General features: G+C 41.8%; 2 protein-coding genes across 2 annotated transcripts in view; one reads left to right on the forward strand and one right to left on the reverse strand.

Annotated features, from left to right (window-relative positions):
- Window positions 1–23,689, reverse strand: part of LKAAEAR1 (LKAAEAR motif containing 1) — a 324,572-nt gene that overhangs the window by 260,237 nt on the left and 40,646 nt on the right. The gene's annotated exons all lie outside the window — the stretch shown is intronic.
- Window positions 1–23,689, forward strand: part of LOC149315526 (nociceptin receptor-like) — a 34,461-nt gene that overhangs the window by 1,626 nt on the left and 9,146 nt on the right. The window lies entirely within an intron of this gene.

Here is a 23,689-nt window from a genome sequence, read left to right on the forward strand (position 1 = left end):
CCAACCCCCTGCCATGCAGAAACCTTCCATCAAAGCATCCCTGACAGATGGCCATCCAGCCTCTGCTTAAAGACCTCCAAGGAAGGAGACTCCACTACACTCCAAGGGAGTGTGTTCCACTGTCGAACAGCCCTTACTGTCAGGAAGTTCCTCCTAATGTTGAGGTGGAATCTCTTTTCCTGTAGCTTGCATCCATTGTTCCGGGTCCTGTTCTCTGGAGCAGCAGAAAACAAGGTTGTTCCCTCCTCAATATGACATCCCTTCAAATATTTAAACAGGGCTATCATATCACCTCTTACATAATAATAATGATGATGAAGTTGATGGTAATACTAATAATAATATGATGATGGTGATGATGATGATGATGATGATGATGATGATGATGATAAGCACTTTCTGTCTGTTCAGAATTCTTCACACAGAATCATATTGGTTAGTTCCACTGAAGTAGAGCCACTGAGTCAGTTGTTAAAAGGTGAATCAGCACCTAGGTGAATCCCCTTGATTCAATGGATCTGCTATAATTAGGATTAACTATAGGAATTAGGCCATAATCTCATTCTAATCCTCACAGCAATGTGTTAGGTAGGCCGACGTCACTGCCTAAATGTTGCAGTTTGGGCAAGAATGCAAAGCCTGCAAGACAGTGACTTGTCTATGGTCTCTTACAGACCAATCCAATGTCTGGAAGCTCTCCTGCATGAACCACATGTGAGAACCACTCTATAGAGCTAGCATGATCATGGTGACAGAGTGCCTTACTTGTCTGTAGGAAATCAAAGTCCAAATCCTTGGTTAAGCACGAATCTCAAAATGCTAGGACTAGATAAGATGGAAGCTCAGTTCAGGTATTTTGTATGTAAAGCCATCTTTTAGCACCTTTGAGACTAATTGAAAGAAAGAAGTTGGCAGCACAAGCTTTCATAGACTTAAGTCTACTTCCTCAGATCCATTTGGACCAAATGCATCAGAGGAAGTAGACTTAAGTCTATGAAAGCTCATGCTGCCAATCTCTTTCTTTCAGCTGATCTCAAAGATCTCTCTACATACTGATTCTACAGACTAATATGGCTATGTCTTTTAATACTAATGGACACCTGCTGAGTAGAGAATGCTAGCCCTGTTGCCTTCATTGGCAGTATGAAAAGTGTTGAGTCTGAAGCAGAGAGCCTTTTGCAGGTGTGGAAATTCTCCACATGATTCAGAACCCAGGAAAACCAGAGTACAGGATCATGAGGTGAGTCCCTACACAAACAAGAGGCTCTCTGCTGCAGGTCCATCACTTATCACTTGAGCAAAATCATGATGGAGAAGACAGGGCTAAAATATTCCATCTTTTATAGAGAATGGCTAAAAAGGGCTTGCATCTCTCTCTCTCTCTCTCTCTCTCTCTTTCTCTGTCACTAAGAACCTCATGGGGTTGTCATACTCTTGAGCAGGGGTCAGCAACCCCCGGCCCACAGGCCAGATCCGGCCCAGCAAGGTGTCAGGACCGGCCCCAGCCCTGTCCTGCTGTTGCTGCCGCTGCCGCTGCCAAGACCTGCTACCTCCGTGGGCTCCTTCTCAGCCCATGCGGCCCCAGGCCTCCCTCCGGAGAGAGAGGCCTGGGGCCGCAAGGGCTGTGGGGGAGCCCGCAGAGGCGGCCTGCCCAAGCCCTTCCCTTCGGCCGAAAGGGCCCCTTGGAGCCCTTTCGGCCGAAGGGAAGAGCCAAAGGGAAGGGCCTGGGATGGGTGCCCAAGCCCTTCCCTTCGGCCTCCCTCCCCTTCGGCTGAAAGGGCCCCTTGGAGTCCTTTCAGCCAAAGGGAAGGGCCTGGGATGGGTGCCCAAGCCCTTCCCTTCGGCCTCCCTCCCCTTCGGCTGAAAGGGCCCCTTGGAGCCCGTTCGGCCGAAGGAAGGGACCGAGGAGGAGAGGGCGGGTACACACCTCCTCCTCCCCGCGGGTCTTCTGTGGAAGCTCTGCCCCTGGCATGTGGCTCCGCCCCAGGAGGGTGGAAGCTCCACCCCCCGGCTTCGGCCTCCCAGTTGTCTGAGGGACAGCAATCCGGCCCCTGGCTCAAAAAGGTTGCCTACCCCTGCTCTTGAGTAACATAAAAAGCTACAGAAAGCATGGTCTATTACAGGCATGCAACCTGATGACTTCTAGATGTTTGGGACAACAGCTCCAATCATTTCCAACTCCCATGCATGCTGAGCAGAGATAGTAGTTGACATTTTTGGAAAGTGACCAAGAATCTGTCCCTGATCAGTTGTCATTACTGTTTTGTTCATATGGAAAGTCTTCAAACTGGTGCTGGTTCAGAAAGTGTTAAATAATAGAATGAACCTTGGTTGTTTATACCTGCTTGCATGTTTTCTGTCTTCCAATGGTACCTTGCTGCATTGCCAGTGGTGATGATTTGTACACAACACTGTGAAAGTACACATGGACTGTCACAAGAAAGCTCAGTGTGATATAATCATTGTGAAATTATTCTGCAAGAATGGATACTCAGGTAGACAAAATGGCAGCACTCAAGCATGACAGGAAGATATCAACAGTCTCCAAGGGAGGTGGGGTGAGGTCCATGGTTTGCAGAAGAATAGCAGATCTTTAGAGGTAAAGAAACAATAAGATGTTGGTGAGGAAACAGCTAGCCCAGCAAGGCCAACATATTGAATAATACTCAGGGGATGGAGTAACAGAAGAGTAGAAGAGAGAGAACACTAGGAGGGTAAAACAAAATGGATTTTCTTTGAATGATCAAGGGCCTAGAGCAACTCCAAGATGGAGAAAGATTATAATGTTTGGGACTGTCTACCTTACACCAAAAGATAAGTAAGGGGCAATATGAAATTAAGCCCAGTGTGTCTGCTATCAACAAAGTCAGCTTTAATTTATGGTGACCCAGGATCCCTCGAAGAAAGCTTTCCCCCTTTCTCATAATACTAGAACCTAATGGGGCTCACTGAAGTTGAATATAGGACATTGAAGAGAGATCAAACTTTTGCACTGGTAAACTGTGGAATCTTTCGTTACAAGTTGTCAACTGGAATGGTTTTAAATGCAGAATTTGATGAATTCATAGAAGTTGGAGCCATCACTGGCTAACAATCTGGACGGCTAAAATGTTGCCTCCAGAATCAGAGGCAATATGCCTCAGTGTATCAGTAATTCCCGAGATGCATGAGGTGGATGGTAAAATGGCACTCAGGTCCTGTTAGCAGCTTTGCCATAGACAGATTGGCTACAGCATGAACGGAATGCACATCTAGTGAAGACTTTAGTCTGACCCAGTATGGCTCTTGTTGTCTTCTTCTGCAAGACGGTATGCCTGATGGGTTGCAATCCTAAATAGCACCCGGCAGTAAGATATTGTGTTACAAGGATCATTTGACTTGACTGCAGATTTGTTTTTACAACAGTACACAGCTCTTCTTCAACTTGAGTTCTGTGGATTATAAAACCAGCAAGACAGCCTTGCTTTCCTGATCTTATAATTCACTTTGGCCTGCATTGCATGCTTCCTGCATTTTGCTTTGACTTTTTTTTAAAAAAAATCTCAATATTTACACCAGAAGTGGAGGATGCTCAGTTTGCATATATCCCTTCCTTGGCATTTCTCCTTAAATACACATTACTGATGATGCCTTCATAATCTGCAGAAAATATGATCTTGATGAGATTGTATATATGACTTCTTTTTGGATGGATGTTTTATTGATGAAATTCCTCTCTGTTGCTAACACCCCCCCCCCCCACACACACACACACAAATGATCATCACAGAATGGTACATACTCAATCGCAGCAATATCGGGTTATCTGTATTCCTGTAGGGTTTTTATCAGTGTACATCTATGTGTGTGCATATATACACCAATGATTTTAAAAGGTGCATGGGAGATGGTGGTGTAAGGACATGAAAATGAACTGAAGGAATTGAAACTGGTTTCCCTTCAGGAGCAAAGCAAAAATCCTACTCAGGTGTTCTAATAACTGTGGAATAGGAGGTCCAGTGTGGTGTAGTGATTTGAGCATTGGATTAGGACACTGGGAGACTAGAGTTTGAATCGTGGCTTGGGCATAGAAACCCACTGAATGACTTTGGGCAAGTCACACTCCCAGCCTCAGAGGATGGCAATAGCACAACACTGCTGAAGAAACTTGCCAAGGAAACCTTAGGGTCGCCATACGTCAGAAGTGACTTGAAGGCACACAATACTAATAACTGTGTGCAGAAGGGGCACAAAGTTGCCCTACCTCTTCTGTCATCATTTCTCTCACTCTCCACATTTGGAGAATGACTTTCTGTACAGGGAGGACTTCATTACCTGTAGAGGATATCCTTGGGCCTTTTGGAAAATTGCATGGAGATTTTGATTGCATGGAGATCCTCCATAGATAGAAGTTTTCCTCTTTGGAAAGTCTCCATCTAAGTGTGACTAGGAGAGTGATGGAAACAGGGACAGAGAAGGGTACACTCTCCATTCTTCCCCTATTTATCATGTACTGATTTAGAATGCCTAAATAAGGCTAGGCTAATTTAGAACTTCAAGAGTCAAAAAAGACCTTTGCACAAGCAGAATTTCAGATGCGACACATCGACAGCAAAAGATAGTTGCTGAAAATGAGTATACATTCAGTACTTTGATAGTGAGAGAGACTCCCATAAGAAGAGGACTGAAACAGTGAACAAGAGATGATCATGAGGAAATTAGAGATGCTTCTGACCAAATGTCTCCCTCATTGTTGAACTTCATGAAGTACCTGGTTGTGATTCTGGAGTGGCACCAACGCATTAGCCGTTTCTTCTTGTCCTATTTATGATGTTCAGGCTACCATATATGGTAAAGTTAATTTTACTATATATGGTACTAACATCTAAAATGCAGGTGGGGGACTTCTGTATCCCCTAGCAATTGATGAGCTATTTCTCCTAGAATTCCCCAGTAATGGTTAGACTGACTGGGGTAATGGGAACTGAGGTCCAGCAACATCTGTAGCACCATGAGTTCTGCATGCCTTCTCTAAAGTCATTAATTAAATCACATTTCCAAAATCAAATACAAATACTAACTATAATGTGATTTCAAAATTAATTTGTGGTGTAATTTAAGCTTCCTTCAAATAGAATGGGGCTACCTCTACTAGCCCGTTCCGTGACTTTCCTAGATCCATCTGGCATTATCCCCCCACATTCATATAGTTGAGTGGATGGTCCGGAGTGGGGAGACTTTCTTATGCAGGTTTCTAAATCATGCAGGGTTTAGGTAATACAGATGGGGAAGCAAAACCCCCAAATCTGTCCTTTCTGGAGTCCCATATGGTTACACCATGACATATGTTCCTCAGCTTTTCTGCCTCCACCATCCAATTCTAAAAGGCTGAAATGCTTCTCCTGAGGGCTTACTTTGGGTAGTAAGAGCTTGATATGAAAATAGGATGACATTTTTGTCTCCACCATTGGATTGTATCCTCCCAGCATCTCTATAATGGAATTAGGCTTGTGGGTTATACCCATGTGAGGAACGAGTGGCAAAAGGGGGCTTTAAACAACACCCAGAGCAATCAATTATTTAATTAATCAAGCAAACAATGAATTTATTTTTTATGTTCCACTCTGTATCTCAAGATTTGAGGGTAGGGTACAGATAGTTAAAACAAAATTCAAAGCAATTTAAAAGAGGAGGTAGCAATTATGCAACCTTCTGGATGTGGGAGATTTTCAAACGGGGGAAAAAGCTGGGAGTAAAAGGCATACTCCTGGCATAATTGTGCAATTGTGCTGAAGATTTTCAGACAACATTGTGCTCATCCAGGACTTATCAAGTGAAGATCCAGGAATGCTCCAGCAACAAACCATTTACGGGACTTCCCCATGAATGGTTTGTTGCTGTAGCATTCCTGGATCTTCAGTGGATAAGTCCTGGGTGAGCGCAATATGTCTGAAAATATTCAGCACAATTGCACAATTATGCCAGGAGTATGCCTTTTACTCCCAGCTCTCCCTCATTTGAAAATCTCTGTGATTAGACTGCAAATCTCAGATGCCTTAGCCAGCATAGCCAAATCTCAGCCACCTGTATTCCAAGTCTTGGGAGAGGGGTGAGATATAAATAATAATAATAATAATAATAATAATAATAATAATAATAGTGACTTTTGGGTAGGGCCACATAATTCCTGTCCCCCGATTTAGAGCAATAACAATTCAACAAAACAGAACAGTGTACAGTATATAACATTAAGCTGCCACCCCCCCCCCAAAAGAATAATTTAGAACAATAATGGAATTTACTCTATGAAATCTACTGCCACCTCCTACAAATGTATTCATATGTACACACACTGGTGTTTCTTCAGCTGTTGATGAATACTCTGGGAACAGGCCCAAAGGAAGAGGAAAAGGAGGAGAAAGAGGAGGTTGATGATAAGGATGCCCACCTTTCTTCTCAGCACATTGGGGTTCAAAGAGGCAAAGGTAAACACATACAAAAAGTTAAAATATAACTAATCAATCAGTTAATCAAAAGCAATTTTAAAACATAGGCTGTGATTCTGTTCCAGACTGAAATAAATGGCTTAACATGTGTGCAAAATTGAACTGAGTAGTTTTGCAACATTAGTATTCACCTAGAGGCTGTTGTGACCCAACAACATATGGGTGCCTGTTCAATGGTAGCCTGTGGAGTGATTGATGCACATGACCCAATGTGCAGTGGGCACCAATATTCATTGGGATGCTCCTTTATGCCCATCAGGACACCAGCTAGGAAGTGCTGGGAGAGAACAGGAGTGCCCAATGTCCATCAAAAATATCAGTTGGGCATCAGGAGTGCCTAATGTGCATTGGAAGTTCCTGATCTACTTCTTTACAATTTACTAACAGAGTTACGAAACATGCACTACCATATAGTATTTTATCTATAGTCATTAAAGCAATAAATAAAACATGTATAGCACACTGTTGAAAGTTCTTTCCACATACACAGTCTATTCCCAAAGGTATGTTGAAATAAAAATAACTGATGGAAAGATACCATGGAAGGAACTAGTCTTCTTGTTGTTTACTGCCCTCAAGTTGACTTCAGCTTATGGTGAATCCATGAATGAGTGACCCCCAAGTCACCCTCTGCAGACTCAGAGCTGTGACTTCCTTTGTTGAGGCTATCCATCTGAAATGTGGTCTTCCTGTTTTCCTACTGTCTCCTACCTTACCAAGCATTATTATCTTTGCTGGCAAATTATGTCTTCTTGTGATATGGCCAAAGTATACACTCTCAGCATAGTCATCTTGGCCTCTAGGGAAAGTTCAGGGTTGATTTGCTCTAGGATGCATTTACTTGTCTTTTTCTCAATTCACAGAATCCATGGAACTCTTCTCCAGCACCACGTTTCATAGAATAGAATCAAAGAGTTGGAAGAGACCACAAGGGCCATCCAATCCAATCCCCTGCAATGCAGGAAATCACAATCAAAGCATGCCCATCAGATGGCCATCCAGCCTCTGTTTAAAGTCCTCCAAGGATGGAGATTCCACCACACTGCAAGGGAGTGTGTTCAACTTTCACAACCATACATAAAAACTTTCACAACTTTCACAACATACATAAACCTTTCACAACCATACATAAAAATGGGAAATATAACAGGATGGACCATCCTAACTTTACTATACAATGATATAACTTTTTATATATATAAAAAATTATTAAATTAAAAACACTGCAATGATATATCTTGACACTTCAAGTTCTTATCTAGTTCCTCAACAGCTGTCCTCCCAAGTCCTAGTCTCTTTCTGATTTCTGATTTCTGCAATGCAGTCTCCATTCTTGACTGAGCCAAGGTATGGAAAATCTTGAACTATTTCAATCTAAACAGGAGACTAAAGTGGGAGTTCTGGAGCCTCAGTCACAGAAAAGTCCCACATTCCCACCAAATATGCTTGTGAAGATGGTGGGACTGAGGGAAGGGCCTCCCTTGATCATCTCAAAGGCCAGACAGGCTTATTTGGAAGAATATGGTCCTTCAGATAACCATGTATGGATGTGAGAGCTGAACAGTGAAGAAAGCAGATAAGAAGAAAATAAATTCATTTGAGATGTGGTGCTAGAGAAGAGTGTTGAGGTTACCAAAAAAGATGAACAAATTTATCCTTGAAGAGATTAAGCCTGAACTCTCCCCGGAAGTCAAAGATGATAAACTGAGGCTGCTGTATTTTGGACACATCATGAGAAGCAACAATTCATTGGAAATGACAATAATGCTATGAAAGGTGGAGGGATGTAGAAAGTTAGGAAGACTGCATGCTATGGATGGATTCTATTAAGGAGATCATGGTATGAATTTACAGGATCTGAACAGAGAAGTGGAGGATAGGGAGTCTTGAAAATGCCTCATCTACAGGATCGCCATGAGTCAGGGTTGACTGGAAAGCAATTAAAACAACAACAAAACAATATAAGGCATTATAGGTCTTACTTAATAATATTTTTGATTTTTGTCCATATTATTTGTATTAATTTATAATTTTATAGTATTATTTATAATCTTGTTTGTGGTTTTAGATTGCGCACTGTCGGCAGACTTTTGTTTTTATTTTGGACTGTTTTTCTCCTTTGTAAAGCGCTATGTAAAGCCTATGGTGCTATATAAATAAGTGTAGTAGTAGTAGTAGTAATAATAATAATAATAATAATAACAACTTGTCATTTTGACATGTGTTTGGAAATAAATGGTAGTCAGTGGAGCAGTTGTGACAAGGGAGTCATGTACTCCTTGTAAACAGCAAATGACAAACACAGTAAAAAGGGAGAGAGTGGCTGTGTGCTTCTTGTTAGACACAAATAATCATAATCAAGAACAGCAACAAAGAAATAAGTTATGGGGGAAAAGTTGTGAAACAAAATGTAATTGTATCAAGTACAATTTTGGGCCCATATGTTTCTAGTGATGTGCGTAGCATAAATCATGCTATGCATGTGCTGTGAATGATTCACCATAATGCAACAGATGTATCCTGCTGACAGTAGCGGAGGCAGAGTTGTGCACACTTCATATTTTTGTGTTGCATGTTGTGTTGCATGTTGTGTTGCTCATTGCAGCTGCACATTGTGCATTGCAGTTGTGGATTGCACATTTCATGTTTCACAGCAGCATCTGCTCAATGACAGGATTTATGCAAGGTTGCTATTCTGTATAGGAGTTGCATAGAGCTAGCCTACCATTTCTCCACATGCAAATATTTGCACTACCCTGAAGGGATGTTGTATTGCAGCCCTTGCATGTTTTTGACATTCATTCACCTCTACACATGTATCTGTTTGCCACCTGGGCCTGAGAAATGTCAGAATAGGAATAGGGCAGTGTTAGTACTGTAGAATAAAACAATATATCACTGTGTGACAAACATTTTTGGAAAACTGGCCTCTTTGCCGGGATGGTTAAAGTTGATTCTTTCCCCCTTCCTCTCCCTTGTCACCAAGTGATCAAAGACATGGGTGGCTGGTGAACAGCCCTCTGGTCCTCCTAAAGGGAAACAAATTCACCCAAAAGTGGAACAAAATGGGACACTTGTTGTTTAAGAAATGTGTCAGGAGATGGTGGAATGACTTGACTTGAGAAATGAATGAGGAAGGGCCCAGTGAGGTTAAGCCACCATGCTGTGAACGCACACAGATATACAGGAGACATGCTGTGAATACTCTCAGAGGATCACTTCTAAAGCCCTTACATACAATTAATTGCCTTGTGTTGTTTGTGGTTTTTTTTTGCTAAAATGTAGGTGTGGGAGAGAAATGGTGGTAAGGAAAGGACTGTACTCCAAAGGGTAAATCTCTCTCTCTTTCTCTCTCTCTCACTCTCTCCCTCCCTCTCTCTTTCTGTGTGTGTGTGTGTTTGTGTCTAGAGGGGATTCGCAACAAAACCCTGGTGGCGCAGTGCTTAAATGCCTGTACTGCAGCCATTCACTCAAAACCACAAGGTTGCGAGTTCAAGACCAGCAAAAGGGCCCAAGCTCGACTCAGGCTTGCATCCTTCCGAGGTCGCTAAAATGAGTACCCAGACTGTTGGGGGCAAATTAGCTTACTTGCTAATTAGCTTACTTGCTGTTCACCGCTATGATCTTTGGAATAGCGGTATATAAATAAAACAAATTATTATTAATTATTATAAAGAAAAGTGGACATTTTTAGACCTCAGCCACATTCAGCTTTGGAAAGCTGAAAGCTGAGGTTGGCAAAGTTGTGCAAAAAAAAAGAGTACCAGCCGATACACTGTTAAGAACTTGCAACCTGCATATGGCCTGGAAGGGGTGTGTGTATGTCCCAGTATGATCTCTAACCTCATCTTCCATCATAGTTTTTATTTTTTAATTGAAAAAGCTTCCATTTGCTAAGTTTCTGCCCCTCTTGGGCTCTATTGTTAAGCCTTGTGGAAGCACAGCTTCCAACTTTTCACAAATGAAAGCATGGCTGCATGGTGCCCAAGCAGCATCAGAATGTGGTCAAGTTATTCATTAGAAAAAGCACATAAGTCAAAAGAGTCTGTGTCAGTTTGCTTCTGCCTGAGTCTACAGGAAAGGGCAAGATTATGCCTTTTCCTCTTCTCTTGCCCCCAGCTGATCAATTGAGGGCAAGCTAATTTTGTTCTTTGAACTGAATTTGCAACAAGGGAAGTAAGTGGAGGACAGAGGGGGAAGTGGAAGGAAGAGAAAGAAATTGATAGTTTAAAAATGCTCAAAAAGTTTCCTGTCCATGGCTTGGATCCAGGATCTGCCTTCCACTACCAGAATAACTCTGTTCAAGGAACATCCTGCTTCACGATTATTGGGAAAGAACTGGAAGACTGGGACCCATTCAGACCACAAGGTTGTAGAGCTATGATTCCACTTTAATCATCATGTTTCCATCCTATGGAATCGTGGGGTTTGTAGTTTGGTGAGGCACTGGAACACTCAGGTTGAGAATTTCTAAATGCCTTTCCTTAAAGTGCCAATCCCTGGGTACCATTGGATGGAACCATAGCAGTTAAGGTAGAATAATAACTCCATAATTCTGTAGTGTGAATGGACCCCAGACTCTAATCATCAGTAGTATCCCCTACTGTGATTATCACTGTAGGATTTCAGGATGTGTGTTTGGGAGTGCCATGGTTTTAATTTCCACATGTCCAGTTAGGTATACATAAAATCTCATGTGAGTTGCATGAATGGTTGTTTGGACGTCCATTCAGGCCCAATTTTCTTTCCAGTCTCTGAACTAAAACACCTACACAGATGCACACCATAGAAAATCATATGATTTTTAACTGTATTTTTTCCCCCTACAAAGTGTTGGTTGATCAGAGTTGGGAGCCACACAACATCAAGAAGGCCATGGCTTTTCCACCCTTGATGCAGAAACTACTGCATTTCATTCATTATTTTTTGCTGTAGTGGCAATGGCATCAACTGTGTTTACCTGGAGAACTATTTTATTTGCTGCATAAAATATTAGTATTTTTATAAGTATTTTACTACGCAAATGTATTCAAATATTTAAGAGCTAGCATGGTATAATGGTTTGAACACTGGACTATGACCCTGGAGACCAGGGTTCGATTCCCCGCTAGGCCATGGAAACCCACTGGGTGACTTTGCCTTAGGGACACCATAAATTGGAAATGACTTGAGGGTACACAACAACAACAGAGAGCAGTGGGGATGGAGTGAGCTTGTTTTCTGCTGCCCCAGAGACTACAAACCAATGGATTCAAACTACAAGAAAAGAGATTCCACCCAAACATTATGAAGATGTTTTTGTTTTTATTTTTTACTGTAGGACCTATTTGACATTGTAGTAGATTAACTCCATGGGTTTTGGGCTTGCCTTGTTTGGAGGTCTTTAGATTAAGGATGGATCTTCCAGGAGTTCATCAGTTCCATATTCCTGTATGGCAGAGGGTTAATAATAATAATAAATAAATAAATAAAGTTTTTATTTATATACCACCCTTCCATCAGATCAGGGCGGTTTACAGCAATTAAAATACAATAATAAACAATTAAAAACATACCACAATTACAGAAAACATAAAAACAAAAGGCCCCAGGTTAGCCAGTCCCATTGCCAGTGCGGCAGAGGAGGCCTATAGGACCTTATTCAGGGAATGCGGTCCGGAACAAAAAGGTCTTTAGGTTAGACTAAATGGCCCTTGTGGTCACCCCTTCCAGCTCTATGATTGTATTACTTTAGTGCCTTAGGGAACTTTTCTTTAGCAGTCCAGTAAATAATTATAAGAAGTCATGTTTGATAACTGTAATTAGATGGAAGTGTTCAGGGAATGGTTTGGATGGAGTTGTATCAACCTGAATGGGCTGGAAGCCCAGTTTCTTGAATATCTTTGTTAATCTTTCTCTGGCAGCAGGCAAACTCATACTCTTTCCTTCCTGCATCTTCAAAAGCTTTGCTTCTCATAATGCAGTTCTATGTGTGTATGCAGATGTTTAACTAATCTTTTCTGAGACACCTCTGTAGTTATGCATTTGGGGATTATCTTCTCTAGGAAACTGAAGTGTTTTCTTATCCTGGGAGGGTTAAATTCCTATCGTTAAGACACAGATGTGGTTTTCATGTCCAAAAGAATCTCACCTCCATTGTACTTAGCTTGGAAGTAACTGACTTCCTTTTCTCCTTCTGTTTTCCATTTAATATCCTTATTGGAGAGCAGCTATAAAAGCAGTCATCCAATTGATGAATGTTCCTGCTGTGAGGGATGGTTCAAAATGATTCTGCCACGACATGCTGTGTGATTGTTTGCATCTCTCATCACTCTTATTTGTCAGCTGGTCTATTAACAAGTTGATCTTTCTTTCTGTCTGTCTGTCTGTCTGTCTGTCTTTCTTTCCTTCTTTCTTTCTCTCCCCTCCCTCTGTCTCCTTCCTTCCTTCCTTCCTTCCTTCCTTCCTTCCTTCCTTCCTTCCTTCCTTCCTTCCCTGTTTCACACAATCACAACCAAAGCTGAGAAACATAATAATAATAATTATTATTATTATAATTATTATTATTATTTGTATACCGCCCTCTGGCAAACCAATCCGGGCGGTTAACAACAGTAAAATATAAAATATGACAATTAAAAACGCTTTATCCCTCCCCCCCTTAAGACAGTATTAAATAGTATAACATATTAAAAACACAATATCAAGCATAAAAACAGCAATTAAAACTAAAAACCCTGATATCCCTCTGTTGATCCTCAAACATCTAGTGATTGTCAACATTACTTTTATTTTATGTTACAATTCCCAGAAGTCCCCAGCTATCTTGGCCACTCGATTTTGATGGACAATTCTGGGAGTTACTGTATAGTCCAAAAAGGTAATGCTGACAATCATTGGAAAACACGTCCATACAAAAACTCTCAAAAACACACCCTGCCTATATGATCATAGAACTGTAGAATGCTAGAGTTGGAAGAGATCTCAGGGATCACCCAGTCCAACCCACTCCTCTGCAGGAATACACAATCAAAGCACTCCCAACAGATGGCCATCCAGCCTCTGTTTAAAAACCTTTAAAGACAGAGACTCCACCACTCTCTGAGGGAGTGTGTTCCACTCTCAAACAGCTCACACCATGAGGTGGTTCATCCTAAACTTTAGGTGGAATCTCTTTTCCTATAGCTTGAATCCACTGCTCTATGTTCTAGTCTCTGGAGCAGCAGAAAACAAACTTGCCCCATCCTCAGTATGACACCCTTTCCAATATTTGGATATCATGTCACCCCTTAACTTTTTCTTCTCCAGGCTAAAGTAAGCTCCCTAAGCTGCTCCTCATAGGACATGGCTTCCAGATCTTTGATTAGTTTGGTCACCCTCCTCTGGACATATTCCAGCTTGTCAATATCCCTCTTGAATTGTGGTGCCCAGAACTGGACATAGGATTCCAGATGAGGTCTGACCAAAGCAGAATAGGGTGGTACTATCACTTCCCTCAATATTAATACTTAGCTCAGTGTCATCCTGGCTAGACCCAAAGCATGTCAAGTTAAGGAAGAAGAGGATTAATTTATATAATTGACATGCACAACCAGAGGACACTCCAAGGTTTTTCTGTCTAATCTCAGCAAATTTATCTCGGAGAAGCTCAGTGATGATTTTGCCCTCCTCCTGATCCATTCTGCCCCATTAGCATTGTTCATCATTCTAACAAAAAATGATGTGTGCCCAAAGAGGTCTGGATGGGACTGTGATTTCAGTTACAGAAGCCTGGTAGATATACTCAGATGTAGTATAGCATATATTGTGAAATTTTGGTCAGATGTGTTTGTCATGTTATGGACTTATATTAGGAAATGTTGCCTAAGACTGGTGAATGGCCCCCAAGCATAAAAATATTTTTGTTGCTATCTCATAACTGTAATGAAGTAGCAGTTGATCCGATGGTGTTAGGCGACCCATGTGAAAGGGTTGTTTGACCCCCAAAGCGATCGTGACCCACAGGTTGAGAACCGCTGATCTAACAGTTGTATTGTCTAGCCCACATTTTACTAGCTTGTGTGCAAGAATGTCATGGGCAGCCTTGTCAAAGGCCTTACTGAAATAAAGATATGCTATATCCACAGTATTCCCTTCATCTTCCAAGCTGGTAGGGTGGCTACTTTGCACTTTCTTCCTGAAACACAGATGATGTTTGCATTGGCCAGGATACTCTGAAGGCAGTCTTGAGTATCCTCGTCCCAGAGCTGCCCTAACCTCTCCATGTTACCTTGGCCATCTGTTCCAACACAGTGCAGCTGTTCACATGTGCATCCTGCTGTGCCACCTGGCATGGCTGCCATCATAATGAGTCACTCATTTCTGAGGTCAGAACAAGGAGCCCAGCCTCAATCACATGGCTGGGAATTTCGTTCTGACCTCAGAGCAAGTGATCAACAGCAATGGTGGCTGTGTTGGGTGGCACAGTGGAACACACATGTGAACATCCTGCTGATGTCAGAATAGACCCAACCTTCCTAATGCTGTGACCCACAAATTGAGAACCACAAAGGGGTCGTGACCCACAGGTTGAGAACTGCTGGAATAGAGGGCTCTGGATCTTTTTGGAAGATCCAGAACAAGCATGGAGTTTTTAAAATCCATGATAAGCGGGGTATACCCCAGGTTTGGTACTGAATGACCCTGGCATCTTCTGGACTGTTCACGCCAGATGCGAGGGTTGGACTCTGCTTTGTCTGAGCTGAGAAGAGGGGTTGAGGCTGGTTTATTTGGCCTGTGTAGACAAGGCCATTGTGCTCCCATGAGAGTTTCACCAGACTCTCAAGCTTGGAAGGACATTGTGGCACAGACTGGCATGATAGAGCCATAATACAGTGGTGAGGGGAAAGTGTAGCCATTGAAGGATTGCTGACAAGGTTGGAATATTGCTCCCAAACAAGAAAATGTCCTTCAAATTTTATATCAACACTATCTTATCTCCTCATTATACACTGACCTCTGGAAAGAAAAGTACAGGGAAACCATCAGCAGAAAGACATAGAAATGAAATTAATGCTCTTCCAATAATCTGAATGCTCATTAAGAGACTCTTTAATAGTTTTTTTTCAAGGAAGGATTTGCCTATTTGCCTGTTGTGGGGATTAAATTACGTTGAACTTGAGTTGCTGGCATGGCAAATATTTTATGAGAACTTCGTCAAAGCAACCTGAGCTGCTCCAGTATCATCTGTTTTCCTTTGCATTTCACCTCCACACGTGAATCCTTACGACAGGCATTGGGAGCAAATCAGATACAAATGTAATTAACATTGAGTGGACATCTTTATGTGGAGTAATCACGATCTATAATGAGGAGGGCTGGCAGAACAGAGCAACATGCAGCAGTCTTGTTGCTACCTAGCCCACACTCAATGAAAAAAACAACATAACAAACCATTTTTATGTAAGATATCTGAAGAATTCAGGCTTCCTTTCAGACAGCACAGTTATAGAACTACAGTTTCCCCTCAACTGCTATAGCCCTACCCTATGGAATCATTTACAGCCAGAGAGTTTCAGTGTCTCACCAAACTCCAAACCCTAGGATTCCATAGGATATTGCCATGGCAGTTAAAGTAGAATCATAGTGCTATAGTGGTGCAATATGAAAGGGCCCGGGTGAACAGTGGCAACGGGTTCAAGGGAGGTAGGGGTGTGCCTGTGCTTATGTCTACTGCAACAAAACTAACAATGAGAACCTTGTGGTATTTTCAAGATTGCTGCATATATATATTTTCAGGGAATAAAACCTGCTTCAGCAGATGTGCAGTTTTCAGTGTGGGGTTGTATCTGCAAAAACAAACAAACAAAAACCCAATTGTTCAATAAACACTGAAAACTATCTTAAGAGAGGCCATTAACAAGCTGGAGCTGGATGGTAACATGGAGACCCTCTTGTGCAGACGATTAACATATCTAAAATGATAAGAAAAGCCTTCATCCTACTCAGGTTACAAGACAGACAGGAAATATTGCCAAAACTCTTGATGCTGCTTTTTTATGCCACAATCTATATCCAAAATCCTGTACTTTGGTAGAGACAATGGTAGTTTCTTGGTCTTGCTTCAATTGCTGTTTGGAGGTGGGGGCGGCCAGTCCTCCCTTTCTTAGAAGGCCCATGATCCAGGGACAGAAGGAGGAGGGTGATTCATTTGTTTCTTCAGTCTGTCAGTGTCCTGCATTCTAATGGCTGTACTGGCTCTATCTCTTTCTTCCAAGGAAGAAAAGTTGAGATCTCAGGAAGCAAACTACTTAGGGAAACTGCTTGTATAGGGAGGTATGGGATACCACCTTGTGCAAGTATCCAGGTAGTACAATCACCCGCATTCTCTCTTCTTGGATGTTGTACAAGGAGCTTTTCACTAGCTTCTTGGGCAACATGCAACCCGTCCCCTGGCAGTTGTCATGCTCTACTGTCTTCAGTTGTGGCCATTTACTGCTGAGGATGGGAGAGTGGGAAGAGGCAACCAGCAACACTCATCTGCAGCTGGAGATCTGGAAGTAACTCTCTATTTCTCAGCTGGAGCCAGGTGCTGCTGGTTGTCTCCTCCTCCATGGCAGGGCATCTGGGGATTGCCAGTGTTTTGAAGGGCACAGAGGTATGGAGCTGCACATGCAAAGCATTATGCTTAATGCACTTAAATATACAATGATATCGAAAAACCACAAAACAGAAATACCTTCATTGGGCCAACCAAAAATGTACAAAATGCATGGTGTAAGCTTTTGAAGCTCCATTGGCTTCTTCATCAGGCTTCTTCATTAAAAATCACACAGGTGAAGATTTAAGAAAAAAGGTGACAATGTTAAGAGATGCAGGCCTACATTCTGTCTCAATGTTGAGGTTGTTGTCAAATTAAGATGGTCTGGAGGGATATCCATGTAGTCTTCTAGGTAGGTAGACACCTAGTTATAGCTAGACTCTGATATCTAGGTAGACATCTAGATAGAGAATCTCAGCCACCATATCTTGGTGGATGTTTTCCTGCACAGCATTTTGAAAACAGGCATACCTCAGTTAACAGAGTTCCTGTTTACAAAGTCTTCTTACAGGAGCCCAGCCCAGCCCAGCCTAATTGTGTTCTCTGTAGAAACAGAAAGCACCGAACCCCTGAAATACCAATGTGCATTTAAAAACTTCCCACTGAGATATTCTTTTGTCTCTGGTAATTAACAGACCTTTGTTTCCACATCAAAATCAATAATGAGAAATGGTCAGGCCATTTTGCTCTTGGGTGTTTTACAGATCACCCTCAAAAGTATTCAATGGCCTAATGACAGCTGGCAATAAATGACAAAATCCTAGATTAGCTTTCCCTTCATATTGGTGGATTTATGCAAAAACCTCTGTTTATTTACCTAGATCAAGGACAGGCAACATGGCTGGTACAAAATTCTGAGTCAAGAGTCTATCAGAAGCGGGCCAGTTGATTCTGATTGTTGTTTTCTAGTTAAATGTAGTTGACGTGATTTGCATCTCATTTCGATGGATGAGACTGGTGCCAAGTGACAGATGCTGCATGATAGTTGAACATTTCTGTTGTGAGCCTATGGGAGTAGGCTGTGGTGGCATTACGTTGTAGCACAGTGATTCCCCAAAGCTTATTGTTTCAATTAAACTGGGAGACATGCTTTTGAAGAAGCAGTGTGTACGTCAGTGGCAACGTCAAGAGCAGAACAATGAGAGATTCGGGACAGATAAAGGAAAGCACTTCAGTGCTCAGTGCAGAGTTAAACTATAGCATACCTTATTACAAGATACAGCAACAGTCACTAACTTGGATCAGTGTTGAAGGGGCTGGACAAATTCATACCTATGTCAGACCTCTGTCATTGACAAAGGACAGTAAAAATTGGTATATTTCATCATATCCTCTTTTTATGGGCTTTCTGGAGGCATTTGGTGGGCCTCTGAGAGATACAGCATGCTGAACCAAGTTGGTAGAAATAAAACACAAACAAATACAGGAATACCCTGAATGTAATCACTAAAGCACAAATAGCAATCAGGTAACATTGTATTAGAACACTGAATACTTTTATGTCAAGTTGTCATGACCCTATTAATGAAAAAACAATACAGCAGCGTGATTATGAACAGCTATAACATTCGAAACCCACTGGGTGACTGCTTAGGTGACTGGCTTTATACCAGACACACTTCTAGAAGATGTAATGATGGCCTCAGGGAATGACCTCCTCAGAAAAAAATTTGCCAAGAAAACCCCATGGGTTGCCATAAGTCGGAAATGACTTGGAAGGCACACAACACACACACACACCATTTTAAACAATATAAATACAATTAACATTTCTAATATTATAAATGCAACATTATCACTGCAGCAAAAAATGATACTTTCTAACTTACTGATAACCATCATGCCTTTTATATCTTTGATCTATGTGCATATCTACAAAATAAAAACTTCCATGGATAGCTATAGAATTTGTTGATCTCTGCATTATACTTCTTTCTGAGACTATGTTTGTGGATGTCTTATAAACAATCCTTTAATCAGTAATTATGTTACAGCATCCAAAAAGTATTGGATGACCCTAAGACAGTGAACCTATCATGGTGTTTTCTTAGCAAGATTTGTTCAGAGGGAGTTTATCACTGTCTTCCTCTGGGGCTGAGAGGGTATGACTTGCCCAAGTTCACCCAGTGGGTTTCATGGCCATCTGGGAATTGAACCCTGGTCTCCAGAATCATAGCCCAACACTCAAACCACTATACCATGCTAGCTCTGATACAATGTTACCTAACTAGTATTTGTGTTATACTGGTAGAAATATCTGCCATGATTCTGTATCAGCTTCTTAGGGGCTAAACAGAGTGGCTTGAAGTGCTGGCATGGGGGGGGGGGGGTCATTTTGATGCCTTGTGACCTGATGCCAGTGTCATGCTGTACACTCAACACATGGCGGAGGGTGTTACAGCTTTCTGTTGGCACAGTATTTAGACACACTGTGCCAAAGGAACACCGAAAAACCGCCACCATGGCAGCAAGGCTTTTTGAACAGCTGCATTTTGCTGTTCTTTTTATCTCTGGCAAAATGCCAGATCGGGGCCATGGCGTGCAATTGCTGCAGCCTCAGTCCAACGAGGAAAGGGGGTGCAGGACACCACTCCAAAAGGGTGGTCTGTTTTGCCCCTTAGTTAGGTAACTACCTCAGTTACATAGCTAAGTAGTATCTCCTGTCCTTGTCCCCTGTCAAGAGTTCCATATGTACTTTGCCTTCCATTGTATGTTGGGAAGTTGGTACAATGGGTTATACATGTAATAGCTATTGCTGAGACATCATGATCTGAGACACAGGTGCTGAGATAATAAAGGAAAGGAAGCGAACTTGAGTTAAGATTGTTCAAGGCCATTTCTGGGAAAGAATCAAGCTGTAACAACAATGAAGGGATGGTATGGGAATAAAAGCAACAAAAATCGTTTATTACTGTAAGTATAATGAATGAGAATTAAGCCTGCCATAATTTTGAAATTCTGCACAGTTTAATTAGGCAACGTTAACACTTGCAAGTGTTAACGTTGCCTAATTAAACTGTGCAGAATGCAGGGGCAGCATGATTTAAGCAGCACTGAATGCAGGGGCAGCATGATTTAAATAGTGAGTCCAGCCCAAAGCTCAGATTAGTGCCACAGACAGACTTTGTGATGAGAATGGTGGTTATGACCTAGGACCATGCACAAAAATGTCACAGTGCTGCATTTGAGCATACAAAGAGTTCTGCTAAATGAGACCATAGGAATGGGAACAACATTTGAAAATATTGGGGGAAAATTGACAAAAACATGTTTGGGGAGTGTCAAGAAAGTCTGATGAGAAAAATCTGAACTGATGTCATTCTTTACAGTTCAGGACTTTGTACAAAATTCACACATGGTTGTTTTGTGCAGAAAATAATATTTTCTGTGCAGGAAACAAACTTTGTTCCACCAACTTAATCACTGTGCAACAGGGACATGCTAAAAGCATTGCTGCCTGTTGTTCAGTCGGTTGCACAATGGTGTGATTCAGAGAGGATTCCAGCATAGTGTAATTCTGGTATAGCCGCACTGATATAAACTGGTGTTATATAACCTCTGAGAAGATTCTCGGCTGATATCTCCATTTTATGAGTGAGGCTAGCATTATTAAAATACAAGGGCCGACAAGTTCGGGTATGTGGCCTAGAGTGCCAATCAGTTCCTCCCTCCCCAGTGTCTGCCAGCTGCCACCAATGAAATATTTGCAATGGAAAATCTGTTAAAATGGGACTGAGTATAGAAATTTGGTATCTTCTACGTGCAAAGCATGTACTCTGCCGCTGAGCTATATATACCCTTTCCATGGACTAACTGATGACTCATCCTGTTTTCTACATTTTAAAGGAAGGATGAAATGGCTTACCCCCATTTTGGATTCAGTGAGTTCTTTTGTCCAGCCTAAGGGCATGTGTCTCTCTGTGTGTGTGCATGCGTGTGTACGTTCACAACACAATTGTAGCAAGGGTGGTTAGTGGCTTTCATGCCAATGGGGCAGTAAATCCACTCCAGGTTTTAATGTGAGGTTTAAACTGATTCTCCAAACTCCCCAAAATATGTTCAGAACTGATTCTTCCCTTAGAGTTCAGACTTCTTCAGAGGAGAACTAGACAGATTTATGGAGCATAAGACTATCGGTAACTACTGTTCACTATGATGGCTGTGGATGTGAAGAATATCCAGTAACATTTGTGTCCTTGACAAAATAAATAAATAAAAAAAATTGATGTTTTATTCCCCACTGAAGAAAAGAAGACCAGCCACTCAACTCTTCATACTTCAAGACTTCACTGGGAAAACTAATTTGCACAAAAATATACAAGAAATAGGTAAAACACGCAGATTGCTGTTCAGAAACAGGAAAACTATGTATATTTTAGCACAAGTGGCTTTTCCCCAGCAGAGTCTTGAAATACAAATTGTGCTTGAAAATGGCACAGAAAAACTCTTTGCCCTTCATAGAGTGGGGAGAAGATTGTTGGAATTATACATTTTCAGGGAAATAAATAACCAAAGGTTTGTTTGTGTATATATGTGCATTCACCTGTTGACTTACGGTGACTCCATGAATTTCAAACGGTTTTCATAGGCACAGAATACTCAGAGGTGGTTTTGCCAGTTCCTTCCTCTGAAATATAGCCTGCAGCACCTGGCATTCCTTGGCAGTCTCTCTGCTTAGCTTCCAAGATCAGATGGGATCTGGTGCCTTTAAGGTATTATATCCCTGATAATTCTACCTCCAGCATCAGAGACAGCATACCTCTGAATTTCAACAGCTGGATAGAAGTGGAAGAAGACCACTGCCTTCATGTCTTGCTTCTAGTCTTCCCAGACAGAGGTCTCTGGTTGGAAACTTTGAGAAGGACAGGACTGATCTAGAGGGGCCTTTTGTCTGATCTACCAGGGCTCATCCTAGCTTTGTAACTTCTTTTGTTGGGTTAGGGGGTGGGAATCCTGTAGTCAGCTAGACATTTGTGACCTTTAGGATTTTGTGTAGGCCAACGGCTCATTCTGCACCTTCCAAGCCCTGAAAACCATTTCCAGCCTCTGAATGAGAAGCCACCAGATGTTTTTCCATGCTGCACAGTTACAACAGTTTGATACCACAGTTGAGGCTATCATACTTTGGCCACCTCATAAGAAGGCACAATTCATTGAAAAGATAATAATGCTAGGAAAGCTGGAGGGAAGCAGAAGGAAAGGAAAACCACATGCTAGATAGAAGGACTATCTATTAAGGAAGACTTGGGTGTGAATTTACAGGACCTAAGCAGAGCAGTGGGGGATAGGGAGATGTCTCATCCACTGAGTTGCCATGAGTTGGGATCAACTCAAAGGCTGTTACCAACAAACAACCACTTTAACTGCCCTTTCCATCCTATAGAGTCCCAGGATTTGTAGTTTGGTATGGGAGTAAGAAGTCTCTGCTAGGGAGTTTAATTCCATTCATCTGAATTTCATCACTGTAGGTCTAGCAGAGAAATTGGTTTCAGTGACTATTACTAAGAATGATAGCTACATGCTAACTCCAAAATCAGAATCTCTCTCTGGGAGTGGAAATTCTTTTTTTTAAAACAAGATAGAATACACAGAATCCTAGTTTTGGAAGATACCTCCAAGGGCCATCCTGTCCAACCTCATTTGTCCATGAAGGAATACATAGAATCCTAGAGTGCATGCAATTGTACACTTTTTCATTTCATTTTTTTCTTTTTTTAAAGACTAGAAGTGGATTTCAATCCATTTTATTTCCCAGGGCTGGTGGCAGGTGCCAAGGGCTAAAATTGGTCCCTGGATTTTGCTCACCCCATGTTAGATAGTGAAAGCTAAATAATACATTTTGTGCTGAGGAGGGAGAGATTTCAACCATTTCTGCCACTTGACTCCCAGCTGCAAAGACTATTGAGCTGGGGGAGGGGAGAGTTAGGAGAATAATGTCTTATATTTGAGGCACACATAATATTATGCCTTTCTAATTCAGCACAGATTTTTTTTAAACAACACCAATATGAATATGAACAACGATATGGAAATCATTATAAAACTTTTAGCAACAGCAAGTACATTTCTATAAGGCTTATGAGCGCACGTAAGCACTCCCTAAGCGCTTTACAATGTGTAAGCTAATTTCCCCCAACAACCTGGGTACCCATTTTAGTTCCCTTGGAAAGATGCCAGGCTGAGTCGACCCTGAGCCCCTGGCTGGTTCTCAACTCGCAATCATGTGGTTTGTGAGTGAGTGGCTGCAGTACAGGCATTTAACCATTGTGTCACCAGGGCTCCTGGTGCTCCTACACCTGTTGTTATTGTTATTTGGTTTGTATCTTATTTTTTTCCTCCCAGGAGCCCAGGATAGGTGGGTTCACCCATTACAAATCTATAAAATCCCATATTTTAATTACCTAATCAAATCCAACCAGAAGATTAGTATTCTACATCACCAACCTACTTAGATAAGTAACCTCTAAGTAATCAAGTAACCTCTTCTGGATTGACCTCTGCAAACCTGATGGAAATGTTCATCCGTGCTCCACTAGCTGGCAAAATGGACCTCCTTCTCCCCATGTAGCTGATGCCTAGTGTGAAATAGGTTGAGGGGGGAGTTATAGTCATAGCAATAGTTACTTAGATTTATTCATCTTTAAGT

This window comes from Sceloporus occidentalis, unplaced genomic scaffold (assembly GCF_023333645.1).
Source record: "Sceloporus occidentalis isolate IW3139 unplaced genomic scaffold, rSceOcc1.0.p SCAF_3, whole genome shotgun sequence".
NCBI lineage: Eukaryota > Metazoa > Chordata > Lepidosauria > Squamata > Phrynosomatidae > Sceloporus > Sceloporus occidentalis.